This window comes from Barbatula barbatula (genome assembly GCF_947034865.1).
Source record: "Barbatula barbatula genome assembly, chromosome: 5".
In the NCBI taxonomy this organism is placed as follows: Eukaryota; Metazoa; Chordata; class Actinopteri; order Cypriniformes; family Nemacheilidae; genus Barbatula; species Barbatula barbatula.
The window spans coordinates 13,953,868-13,966,127 of record NC_136769.1 but is presented as its reverse complement, the minus strand read 5'-3'; the positions used below and the strand labels follow the sequence as shown (position 1 = coordinate 13,966,127).

The following is a 12,260-nucleotide window of genomic DNA, read 5'->3' as shown; positions in this document are numbered from 1 at the left end:
ATGTACCCGGAGTCTGTACGCGAGCCTGCGCGTTCTTGCGCTGTCGCTTAAAGACTTACGGTATACAAATAGGGTTCTATTAATAGTGATCTATTTTCATTGCTGTATTGTTGACCAAAATTAGAACGGTTGTAATTTTATTCATCAATCTTTATAACTTGACAGAAATAATCAAAGCGGATCACGTGGTTCACAACTTCCTTACTTGAGTGCAAGTAGAGATACTACTGGTCAAATATAGAGGGTATGAACGTGTTGTCACTTTACCACGTGAACACCACGTGAGCACGCCCCCGTGAGGGGCAAAACATTCAGCAAAATGACCGCTTACATTATCAGGAAAGGCGGTTCCGTGCAAAATGTCAGTGTCCAGGAACACCTGATTCCTTTGTTTGTTATGGGGAAGTCGGATCACCGGTGAGTCCAGCTGCTTGTAATTTCAGCAAATAATTGCGTGTTTTAGTCCCAGTTTCCTTGTATCTCCTCAGCCATTTTGCTGCCTGTACCACTCAGGGGAACGTGTCCTAGCGCTCAAGGGGGGCGTGTCACGGAATGTTCACGTGGGAAAGTGACTCAGTACATACCCTCTATTACTCCACTACAAGTAAAAGTCGTCAAGACATGGGCTGTGTCCGAAATAGCCTACTCCCACACTATAAAATGTGTCATAAATGGTGTGTCCGAAACATCAGTATGCAAAAACAGTAGGCGAGAAATACCCGGATGATCTGACGAGATTAAGGAGTGTGGATCAGATGGACACTTATCTATCCCATGGTGCCACTGGAGCTGAGCAGAAGCAAGTGCTTTTAAAAGTACTCAAGTATTAAAAGTAAATTTCCTTTTTGTCAGGTGTGCATTGTTTGATTGTCGCCTCTGAAGCAACCCACTGAATACACGGAGTAGCTCATCGATGGTATTAAATGAGTAGTTCACTTCAAAAATTCAGTATTCCTACTATGGAGAGTCAATGGGGACACATTTTGAAGGCTTTGCTACTCCTTTAAGTCCTTAAGCTTTATATGTTTAGTTTAGATATAATCCTGTATGATCATGTAGCCTAATTATCCCCATTATAGCCCCTAGGCCTATATGTATTTATGAGCAGTGTTTTGATTTTTGTATATTCCCTTAACCAATTTTAGCTGCAATTTACCAGTAAGTGGTAAGGTTCTTGTATATAGTGAAGTGTAGAAGCCATCTGTTTGTTGGATTTATAACAATTTGTATTACAATAGTTGAACTACAAAACATACACTGTAGCTATAATGAAACGATGGTACATTTATGTGGTTTTACTAAAAAAAAAAATAGGAGTATAAATACTATATAGAGAAAATGGTTACTATATAGAGTCATTTGTGGATACTGTGGTTTTACTTCAAACACCATCCCTGCAATAGATTTTTGAATTCGAACGAGATTTTCTAGGAAATTCCTCTTTATAATGTGTTTTGGGTTTATTCCATCAGGGATTTACCATCCCATCAATAGAATCCATCACATTCAAGTATGTACAATATGCGATCTCCGAAAAAGTTACATTTCCCATTAACTCTGTCATGTGGCTCAAGGTGTGTGTTATGTTTATTTGCCTATCATTTACATGACAATGTCTTCTATGATCTTTGAATGATTGTAGCGTGCATCACACACAGTTGAACCCACAGATGATTACACCACACTTTAGCACTTTTGCACGTCTTGTTCTATTTGCCTTTTAAGAGTGCTTTTAGCTGTTTTAGTAGTGCCGACATTTACATTCGTTTAGCGGGGAAGATCCCAGGGTTGCCAAATGGCCATTCAAAGCTAGCCGGAAAACTGCAAGCTTCGAAAAACTTATATATAATAAATGGGAACAGTGAAATGTCCTGTCAGATCGCACGCCAGAAATATAGTGAACACAGGAAAACCCGCTACAAAGAAACGACTTTCTACTTTTGGACCTTTTTGTAAATGTACGATAGTAAAAAGTGTGATATTTGAAGTGAAGTTAAAGTCACAAGTACTCAGAAAAACTAATACTCAAGTAAAGTACACATACTCAAAAAGTGTACTTACATTTACATTTATTCATTTGGCAGATGTGACGCTTTTATCCAACGCGACTTACAAGTAGGAGAGCATATAAACTCAAATCAGTACCATTAGTTTACAAGGCCATGCTTCTAGGTGGATTAAAGCTGGACTAAGCAAAGGACAGAATGAACAACAAGATTTTTTTGATTTAAGTACAGTCCTCGGGTAATTTAGCTTTGTTACTGTCCACCTCTGTTGGTTTCTAATGGAGAATGCATGTTAGAAACTAGCTCATATTTTAAACATATTTAACGCACTGTTTAGCAGTTTTGTGCCTCAAGAAGATATTTTGCATGTGATCAGGAATGAGTCCCGTTTCTATTTTTCTAGGTAGTCTATAGATCTGTCTGCACATGTTTCAGCCTTGTACCAAAAATACAACTCTGACACACCTCTCGGGCCTCTCAAATTTCAGAAGACATTGTTAGTTCATTCAAGTTTGACAACAATAAAGAATGTAAACATATAACTGTTATAAATATAAATTCACTGTCTCAGTAGGGTTGTGTGAGGATTGATTTTTAACAACACTTGAAGGCCCAGTTTCACAGACACAGCTTAAGCCCGAATTATGCCTTAGTAAAGTTAAGATATTAATGTTGTTTTACAAAAATGCCCTAGAAGAATACATTACTGCTGTGCATCTCGAGACAAAGCAATGGCACTGATATATTTTAAGTTATATTCAGTTAAGAGAGGTCACACATTTGTTTTAGTCTGGGACTAGCCTTAAGCCTTGTTTTTAAAAATGGGCCATTTTGTCCTGTCTGGGGATTTGTTCTGTAGTGGGGCTAAATGGCTTTTATAGTGCCTGCTTGCACACATATCATATAGTTTTCTCTGATATTTTGTCGTGGGGCACTAAACAAAGATTTTAATTCAAATGTCCACTGATCTTAAAACTAAAGGAGATTAAACTAATTACGGAAAAGGGTACATATAGCTGTAATTAAAATACATACAAATATCAGTCTGAGATGAACACAATGTTGCTCTGATTCTCAATGTTGCTCTCCATTTGTCAGGTCTAGGATCCACTTTGCATAGATCTTGGTGTGGGTGTGGATCTTTCTTTTGTAAAAAATGTATTGCGTTGATAAAGACCCGGACACTATCTCTCACCACTAAGCAATTATTGTAGACCAAACAACAGGATTCCTGTGTTACAAATGAGACTGTAATTGAACTCACGGACAGATGGATATGGTCCCATGGTTACTGTAATGATGACCAGAGTCATTCAATGATTCATCTTTGTGGTCAGTTAGAGCTTTTAGACCACATAGGACTGAGCTTTTCTCTGCCTTCCAGATTTTTTTCAACTAGGCAGGATTGGCTATGTAGTATGTACATTTGTTAGTGTGTCAATTGCATTTTCATGTAACGATAAGATATGCAATTATATATATATTGGATTAATCACAATTAATTGTAAAATCCATCAACTCCTGTACAGTATTGTGGTAAATTTGTGAATGTAGTCATTTACCGTTTTAAAACCTGTTTTATATCTGTTCTGTTTGTAATATAAAAAGTATATTTTTATCAGTTCTTTTACTCAAAACCTATATGCATTGCTTTGTTCTGTTAAACACACGAAAAAGAATGTAAGCAAGTTTCAGTTCTGTGCCATCATCCACTACTATAGAAGGAAATAAAATATTGTATATTTATTTTGTTGTTGTGTTGAACACAAAGTGAGATATTTTGAACACAAACAGTTCTTGAGCACCTACATTTTTCCCACTATGGCAGTCCATGATGTCACCGAGAAGGATATTTGGAAGAATGTTAGCAATGTTCAATTCTGTGTTCATCAGAACAAAGTAATTTATACAGGTATGAAATTACATGAGAGTGAGAAAATTATGACAGTATTTTCATTTCGCTCCAAACATGACACATTATTTTAAACAAATTCCCCCGTCATTTCAGTCTGACCTTCACAATTGGTGTGGAACATGTCTGCACAGATTGTTCCTGTCACAATGTAATGTGGGGTTGCAAGAGGCTGCTATAGAAGAATGGACCAGTGTGTTATATTGGAGCCACACCAGCAAAGAATCGGGGGTGACTACTGAATTAGTTGCAAAAAGATTGTGAATCAAATATGTAATAATTTACATTCCGCAAAAGTGACTGTCTAATATCTAATTACTTTACGCGATTGTAAATGTTCATTTATCTTACCTTGATATACTTTATTAGATTATTGCTAAATAATTTATTAGTATCCATGATTACCAGGGGCCAGTTGCACCAGCTGGATGTAAAGATTTCTCAGTCATCTTTGACTCGGTGTAAGATTTAATCTCGGTTGTCTACACCTACAGTGTAGATAGTGCAACAGGTACAAATTGTATGTAGGACTTCATACGCATTTTACGTCCATCCTAGTCTTACAATGTGGTTTACGTCTAGCTGGTACCCATAGCTGCTGGAAGTGGGGGTGCTGCAGCACCACCTGCTGTCGAGCTAAAGAAAAAGTTAATGTATAAAGGCATAGACTATTTGCACTAGGTCCAACAACCAATATGTTATTGGAATAGAGAAAGTGTAAGAACGACACCATTTCAATCAGTGAGACCTGTTGCGTATGGTGTATAGCCTGTCTAGCGTGACACAGGAGTTTGTGGTACTAATCCAAATCTAGCTTGAAAAGAGAGCTCATTATAGGTTCAGGGCTCCAGACAAAAAATCTATTAAGGAGCCATTGGCAACTATGGATGAAAAACCAGCCGCCAAATTGTTTTTTTTAAGAGCCACTTAACACGAACTTGAAACTACTTTTAGTTATCCTGTTGTATGTACATCTTCCCCCTCATAGGTTTTGCTTGCATAACGTTTTTTTCCCAAGTTGTTTTTCCTCTTAAGCAAGTACATACGGAATCTGCAGACTTTTCATGTTGATTCTGCACTAAAATGTGGGGAAAATCTGCAGGATTCTGTGGAATAGTATCAAATAAGATTTTTCCTCAAAAATAATTGTGTGTAAATGTGTTCAAATAGTCTTAAAATGCTGACTGTCTATACTGTATATTTGAATGCAGTTCATAGCAGATTTGGTTCTGCTTATTTAAAATAATGACATTTTTCCGCATGTTCACAACACAATGTAAAGATAACTTCAAATAAAACTTGACAAGAGAATTCGCATATCGTTTGTTCTCGCTTTGGTGTCTCGGGTAATAGACAGATCAATTACATTCCCTAAACTTTTTCGTCTCAAATATCACATTGTTCGTCCTCAGGCCTTCATCCTATGTCAGAGTAAACAGCGCACCATATTAAATCCGCTCATGTTGTGTTTGTATATTTGTCAATAACAAGCACTGAAATCAGCGGAATTCCATGGAGTTTTATTCTGCGAGCACTTATTCCTCACTGCCTCATTGGGCTCAGGTGCAAAAAAATGGAGAGCAAAGCGCTGGCGCTCCTGCTACGAGGCATGGGAGTCGGGCCCTCCTACGAGGAAAGACCGCAGCCTCTAGTTTGTCGCTAGAGCACCACTTTGGGTCGGGAAGTGAGGTTTACCCTCAACCCCACTTCTCTTTCCCGTTGGCATTCGGTAAACTGGATTTTCTTTAAAAAAATGTTTTGTTGGAAACTATTTAAAATCGAGTACATTTGCATAGTCGCCAGTGAGCGTTTTAGTCGCTGTCTGGAGCCCTGTAGATGTTTGGGTGGATAAGCCGTTATTTTCTGTAATCACACTGGCATCCTTCTTTATTCTCGGCACCAACTAACTGACTCCGTTATTTATTAACAATAAACTTTATGGAGCGGCTCCATAATAGCACAGTATCAAAAATCACAGCACCCCCCCTCAAAAGACGTTCCGGTGGATATGTTGCTACAAGCCCTGGGCTTTAAATGGTGGAATGCTTTGGGAAATCAGCGTACATCTTGGTTACAGTAAGGCTCTAGATGTAAACAGATTGCAATATATTCACCCACCTAGATCAAAATAACTTGTAGAATTTACTTATCAAAATCGTTTGATTATCAAAAACAATTGGCAGGAATATTCTTTTAAATGTGCTGCTATAATTCTAATACAACCTACAAACCAGAATAAAGTAATCTACTTATTAAGTGCATTTAGTATTTGTTAAAATATTAAGTAAATATTACATAAAGTGACCAAATAAGACAAACAAGTCCTTTTTACTGAAAAACGCTTAAAATGACCTGGAAAATGTATCTCCTAATGCAGCCAGATGCAAAGCATGCAGGGAACTACAGATCAACTGCCACGGTAGTTATATATACAAAAATGATGTAGTCTTAACACAAAATAAATAAGTTAACTTAATCTTACCAATTTAAATGGGTTTAACATGATCAAATTAAGTTGGATTTACTTAGTTATTTGTAAAAATTCAAATTACTCAAGCAACTAAAGTTAGTACATTTTATTCCCAAGATTTTGACGTTATTTTTTTCTTACAGAAAAGACACAATTTTTACATGTGATCACATGTGTACATGTGTTTTATATCAGCAAAAACACAAAGAAAATTTGTTTTGTGCGAATCCCATGTTATTTCCCATGTGGAAACAAATTTGATCATTTTCATTAAATCTACTAAGGCACATAATCATTTTCTTTTCAGTGCAAATGAGTTTGTTCCCTTGCTGGGATATTTGTTTGTAAATATTGGCTCTATATTTACACAGGCAAGGCCGTTTCACTGCCAACACTCATGCCCTTGTTGCTACTGTACTTATAATATGCCATGCATTTTAAAGTCCCAGTGAAATAAAAGATTACAATACCTATTTTTTCATGAAATATTGCAACAGGGTCATTCTCTTTTTTTAAATCATGTGCCCTCATAAACGTCAGGTAAAATCTGAAAATGCACTTACGTCCTGTAATGATTATACATCTAGACGGCTTGGGCGGAGCATCCGTTAACTCCTCCCTTTCAACTGTCAGTCTGCTGCCAGTTCCATTTCAAAATGCAATACCTGGTTTTATACATTTAATCAAATCGCAGACTCACAGAATCGCTCACTATTTTTCTCATTCAAAATTCCATTTCACTCAGAAATGCGTCAAAAGTTGAAGCAATCGCAACATCCGGTTCACAGGGACTTTAATGTTTGTCTTGCTTAATTACTGTATTGAATAGCATATTGTAACCACAATGTATGCTTCTTTACCAAAGTATAATTGTAACACTATTGTCTTGAGTATTTCAACTTCTGCCTCAATTGATAGAGCCAAACTTGTGTTGGACCCCTAACATTCCTAAGGCTAAGTTTGTGTCAGGCAGGGGCTGGTTCTGGCCACGGTTCATGAGCCAGTTTCTTAATGTAGTGCAGATTCAGAAGCTTATGGCAGTCTGGCTGGTTTGCATGTCTGGTCTGTTAGAAAATATATCTTGCCACAGTTCTGTTTTTACAGTTTTAATACAGTTTTAGCTGCATTAGAAAATCACTGTGTAGTACGGTAATGTTCTAAGCATGAATTTTGCCATAATTGTACATAGTTTTGACTAGCTGTCTTCTTCCTCACTTCCAAATTGGCTGAGGAGAATGATATTATGAGATCTGCAGTGCCAGAACTTTTAATATTTTCTACAAGACTATGCAAGACAAATGAGCTGCATGTACAATAACAAGGCCTAACGCTTTTTACCAGCTTATAAAACAAGGTCAAAACATCTGAGCAGTATACATGAAAACTTTATCATGATGGATGATAATTTGGTCAAGATTAATGCACCGCAACCCTTAATCAGTCCTGGACTCTCATAACACTAATGTAAGACATCAAAGACACGTGATCCGGCTATGTTGTGTGTGATGAATCAGTTATTATAGAGCTAAGTGGTAAGACGGGGGAGGCAAATCTAGTGAGACATTTAATAATAAAAAAGGAGAATTTTGTGATTCAATAATGCTGGGATAATGAATAACCTTCACACAGTTAGTAAAGCAGGTGTCAATTGACTGTAAAGATGTACCGTAAATATAACTGAGAGATACATTATCATCATATAAATATGTGCCAAAGGCTAATGTGTGCAGTGTTTGTTTGCAATCCTTGTGTTCATTGTGTGTCGAAATATGGCTGTCGGTCTATGATTAGGTTGTGAGGTTTAGGTCGATTGTATTTGATGTTAAAGAATAAAAGCAACACCTAGTCTTGCACTTGCATGGAGTTTTTTTCAAGAATGCTAAACCTAAACATTTTCCAGGTGGAGTGTGAACAGATCGTGTGATGAATGGTAGCAACAGATTTGGCTTCTCAATACTTGTGCATTTTTGTTAGTCACTGCAGGCCGGGTTTGTCTAATTTCCTGTACCAGGATACTGGAAGTTGTTGTTTTAGACCAGACTCTTCACTGACAACGTAGAAGCACTTAGGAAGAAACGCTCTGTTTTATCTGAATTAGGTCTGACTTCTTAAACACTAATCTTTCTCGCCTCACAATTTTTTTATTGTTTTCTTGTTATTTTGACATAAGAGTTTATTAAACATATATAATGGCAACTTTCTAAGCTTAAATATCTGGTGTATGTTACCCACTTTTCACAATCTGACCAAACCCCTGCCCTAAATTTGGATAAAAGCGTCTGCCAAATGAATAAATGTAAATGTAAATTTTTTCTTGTTGTGTATCCTGTTGCTGAAGTAAAATGGGTTGCTAAAAATGTCCCTTGGTGACTTTAAATATTTGACCCCTTTAAAACGTTGATACTGTATTGTTTATTGAAACTGCAAACAAGTTGGCCGAAGGTTGCCTGTTGGTTAATTAATGACTCCTAGTGGTATACAGTACACTATAAGTACAAGGACACCGAGTCATTTGGAAAGTGAAAACTATACATTTAACATCGAGAATTAACGCTCATGGCTCTGAAATAGTTGTCCCGTCCCACCCCCACCGAACAGCACAGCTTATAACACCAGAACTCAACATATGACATATAATAACGTGTGTCCGACTTTGATATGTTGTGTTTGGGCGGTCATCCACACGAGAGTTTATCAATTTTCAAATCACAGTTCTCTAATTCTCAGGTGGTATGATTAAACCAAATGCCCGATATAAAGAAATACATCACATTACTTGACTGCTCTGTGTGAACGCCACAGCTGGTGTCAGTGTCAGTCAGATCTGCACGGCTGCCACTACATGACCTAATTCTGCTTGTTTACTTCATATCCATTTCCTTATGCAATATACATTTAATACACTTCAGAGGTTGAGCTATCGAATGCTTTTCCCAGAACGCTTTTCAAAGGAATTCGATTCTCCCGGTATGTTTAATGCACGTGTGCCTCTGTGTACCGTGACTGTATGAGGTGTCAGTAGCCTGATTGTATAGAGTGGCAGCTTGTGTAAATGGCACAGGTGCAGTGGAACTGTCCCCAGGGTCAAACCACGACCCTGTACATCTGCCAGCCGCAGCCCCAAAGATTATTGTGCCTTACAGTGACTGCACTGTAAGCAGAAGATTGAAGTAGATCACATTTCATTGGCCTTCTTCTGCCCGCTCACTCAGCTCGTGCTGATCTGTGTGTGTGTGTGTGTGTGTGTGTGTGTGTGTCAGTGTTATTTATAAAAAATATTAAAGTGAAAATACCAACAGTTGTTTTTGGGTTGTATATTGTGTTATTAATAAATAAATCACAGGAAACTGCCTGCGCATGCTACTAGTGTATGTGCATGAATGAGGAAGAGCGACATTCCTGCAGGATGATTTATGTGTTTGTCGGTCTGTCAACGTCTCTGTTTTTCATCGGAAGTATGTGTGTCTTTGTGATGTATTTTGACATGTGTGGTGAGCTGGTGAAATGTCTGTTTTGACACTTTTGATGTTGCCATTACTTAAACTCCACGGATACACAGTATAGGTTGATGGGTATTCACTCAAACAGACTCATGATCGACAATGTCTGTTTCTGGATATCCCATTGAAGTCCACTGGCAACAAAGCCATCAGCATAAAGATTTTCACATTTTAAATGGCATGTAGTTCCAGTTGTTCAGCTGGTTGACCGTGCTGCTTACATAGCCAAGGTCTTAGCTTTCATTTCCAGCAAGCATACAAACTGTGCATACTTACCCTCGAGTTGTTCTAAATCTGTAAACATTTCTTTGTTTTGATGAACAGAGAAAGATAATTGGAAGAATGCTTGTACAGTTCTTGGACACCATTGACTATCATAGTAAATTAATTGAACTACCATATAAATGTCTTTGTTAGGTCGAATACAGAAGAAGAATGTAGGAAAGCAAACCGTTCTGGGGCACTTTTGACAACCATTTGACAACCGTTTTTCTCCTATGTTAGTTAATGATGGCCAATAACTGTTTAGTCACAAGCATTCTTCATCAGACTAAATACATTTATACTCAAGGGTGAGTAAATGAAGACAGCATTTTCATTTTGGGTGAACTGTTCCTTTTAATGTTATGTTGGGGTATAACCCACAATATCATCCAGCATTTATCTGTCATAGGTCTTTTATGAAAATCAGGATATGTGTGTCACACCTCTATTGGCTTACAGATTGTACAAACTGGCTGTGCTTCATAGAATCTAAAGTCTTTATTTTGGCCTGGTCACGTGTTCTCTGGCTCTTCAGGAATTCTTGGCAAAGCCCAGCTAACTTTTACTCTATTGCTTACACTATAATAAACTTGTTTTGTAGATTTAGAAAGGATCAAGGGCTGTTGTGAATGCAAAATCAAACATTGGGGTTTTTGTAGCATTATCACCACAATCTGATTCATCCTCCATTGGAATTCTTGAGAAACAGAAACTCGAATTTTGCTGGAGCGAAAGTAGGCATTCCTCCCCAGATAAAGGGTATGTTGGACTTTCATGCCGAATGACGGTTGCCTTACATAGTTTAGGGCCAGTATCATTGTGGGATGGCTGGGAACAATTGATTTGGGTACGAAATGTCTCGGAAGGAATAGAAATTGTGCTGTAGCTTATGATTAAATCATATTTAATCATTCAATTTACAGTTATGACAGCTGTGTGTTAGTGCGCATTTAGCAGTAATACTATGACATCAGCTTTGTTCAAATTAAAAATAGGGAAAAAATGTTTTAAACCACTTTGTTTTATTAATGCGTTACAGTGCAGAACTTGTCCTCTGGTGTATGTTGAAAGCTCCCTGGTTGCTGTCTGTTTTTGTAGTTTGTTGACGTCACATGACTTGCATCCGTGTTTTTTGTAGTTTCCCCACCCTAATTGTGCCTTGTTTATCATGAGTAGTTTTGTGTATATATAGCCCTCATGTTTCCGTTGTCTCAGCTTTGTTTGTTCGTGTTTACCTGCTGTTTGGTGACTGGTGAGACTCATAGTCAAGTCAAGGTGAGGTCAAGTTAGGTCAAGTCTAGTCTTGTCTTGTTATAAATAGACTCTGGTTTGTCCTCATGTTGTGACTGAACGCATTTTACATCCTCCAGCAGACTTTAAAAAAATTAAATGTGAAATATACCCTGGTAACAAGTAGAAATAGTAAACATTGTTCATTGACCTATTACTGATATTGTAACAATACATATCGACAAAGTTACATTAAGTTCACATTCTGTGATGATTAGAAGCTAAATTTGCTGTGCATTTAAAAGAGTGCAGGCGTTTAGCCTAAAGCAATCTTAAAGTGAGCACAAATCCCTCTGGGCTGTTTCACTTGATACGACCCGAGGCCTGGATAGTTTCACAGTAAATGTACAAGGCACCTGCCAGAAGTTCATTTGGTCTCTGTTGCCGCATCTTAATTAATCACAATGTGGTGTCAGAAATAAATCTGCTTCTCGATGTCGCCGGACACATCGCACCCTCACAAACTGATTCACTGCTCAGACTCTTTAGACGCAATTGCGATTGACAGTGCAGAATGAAAAGGGGCACGTGAAGCGATGGAGCTTTGACAGTGCATTTCCATCCAGCAGTCATGACCTCAACTGTCAGTGCATTATACATAAATATTACAGCTATTCACTTGCTGAATCAGGGGACAGTTTCACTGGCAACAAGCAGGAGATTGTTAGAAATTGTTTAATCAAGTTTTGATGTATTCGTTTAAGGTATGAATGTGATCAAACATATTGTACAACCTCAGATACAGTTATAAAGCCAAAACATGACCTATTATTTAAAGAAAAATACATTTTACACTTAATTTACCATTAAAGGTTCTG

The 12,260-nt window shown here is 37.6% G+C and overlaps 1 protein-coding gene across 1 annotated transcript in view; it reads left to right on the top strand.

Annotated features, from left to right (window-relative positions):
• Window positions 1-12,260, top strand: part of thraa (thyroid hormone receptor alpha a) — a 32,044-nt gene that overhangs the window by 1,236 nt on the left and 18,548 nt on the right. The gene's annotated exons all lie outside the window — the stretch shown is intronic.